This window comes from Hemicordylus capensis, chromosome 12 (genome assembly GCF_027244095.1).
Source record: "Hemicordylus capensis ecotype Gifberg chromosome 12, rHemCap1.1.pri, whole genome shotgun sequence".
In the NCBI taxonomy this organism is placed as follows: Eukaryota; Metazoa; Chordata; class Lepidosauria; order Squamata; family Cordylidae; genus Hemicordylus; species Hemicordylus capensis.
The window spans coordinates 13,497,042-13,498,574 of NC_069668.1; positions in this window are offsets into that span (position 1 = coordinate 13,497,042).

The following is a 1,533-nucleotide window of genomic DNA, read 5'->3' on the forward strand; positions in this document are numbered from 1 at the left end:
CATTTGTTGCAAAGCGGCATGTAAATATTTGCTGCTGCTGCTGCTGCCGCCGCTTGTTTTGCGGGAGTGAAGGGGAGCAATGGAGAGGCCGGCTGCAAGCTGCAGGGGGGGGGGTTATTCTGCATCCTCCCCCCACTCTCCCCCCCCCACAATGGTCCCGCCCAGAAGCGAAGGGGCCGGCCTGGCTGCTGGGAGGCCGGAGGGGGGCACGTGGGCGCGTGCACGTGTCGGCCGGGGGGGGGGCGGCGGGGTGTGTGTGGGGCTGCTGGCCCCGGGGAGGCAGGGTGGGTCAGCGCAGCCTCGCCCGACCCGGCCAGGGACGCTGCCCAGAGGGACGGGCAGGGCTGCCGGCTGGCACATCCCTCCTCCTCCTCCTCCTCCTCCCCTCGAGTGTGCCAAGCTGCCCTCCCTGCCTGGGGCGTGGGGGAGGTGATGGGCAGGAAGCCCCCCACCACCCCCCCCAACTCCTGCCAGAAAGCCTCTTCTCTCTCTCTTTCTCTCTGGCTGGGCCACCATCCGGGATTTGGCCGGGACGGCCAGACATGCACAGCAGGCGGCGGGGGGGGGGGGGTGAATTTTAGCAGGTGCCGCTTCTCCGTCCTCTGGGCGACAAACCAGGCCTGCCGAAATCCCCCCCCCCCCCGGTCTCTGAAAGGGGTCTGGCTGGGCTGAGCAACCTTTCCTTGCAGGATGAGGGACACAAGTGGGGGGCGGATGGGAGGGGTCCTCCTCCTCCTCCAGGCTGAGGCACGCCAGCCCTCCAGCTCTTGGGCTCCCAACTGCCCCCCCCCAGGGTTGTGCAGCAGCCCTGCCCTCAACCCAGGCTCTGGGGGCCGGCCCCCTTGCACCGGAGGACTCGAACCCACAACCCCTGGCCTGACCCTCCGGCCAGCTCTCCAGGCCCTTGGCCAGGCTAACCCTGCTCGGACAGAGGGCCCCGGGTGTCGGCGGACCTCAGCTCCGGTCACCCCCCCCCCCAGCCACAAGGCGGGGATAGCCCCACATATAATCTCGGGACCCACGTTTGAGAAACTCCCCGGGGCTGGGGAATCCCCCTCCTTCCCCCCCCACCGCCCGCCCCACACAGGATATGGATTATACCAGGGCCGCACACCTCCGGCCCTCCTGCAGATGTTGGACTGCAACTCCCATCACCCCCCTGCAGCAGGGGATGCGGGGAGTTGTAGTCCAACCCGCAGCTGGAATGCCCAAGCTCTGCAGCCTTGGATGATGCCGAAAAGACTCTGGACATCCCGAATGAGCCCCCCGCCAACTGATGCTGAGAATCCAGCGTGGGGAAGGGGTTGCTGGCTCTGCAGACCATTGCACCCCCAAAGAGTGTGTGTGTGTGTGTGTAGATTGCTCCCTGGGTGCCCTCCTGCCCACGCAGCCCCTGGCGAGCAGGCGTGCCCCACACCTCGGCCTCGGCGCCCCCCCACCCCCTCCCCAAGCGGCTCCCCATTTCGGCCCGTCGTCCAGAAGTTCTCCGCAGGCCGGACACAAGACGGGGCCCCACGGAGGGGCCGGGGCGGG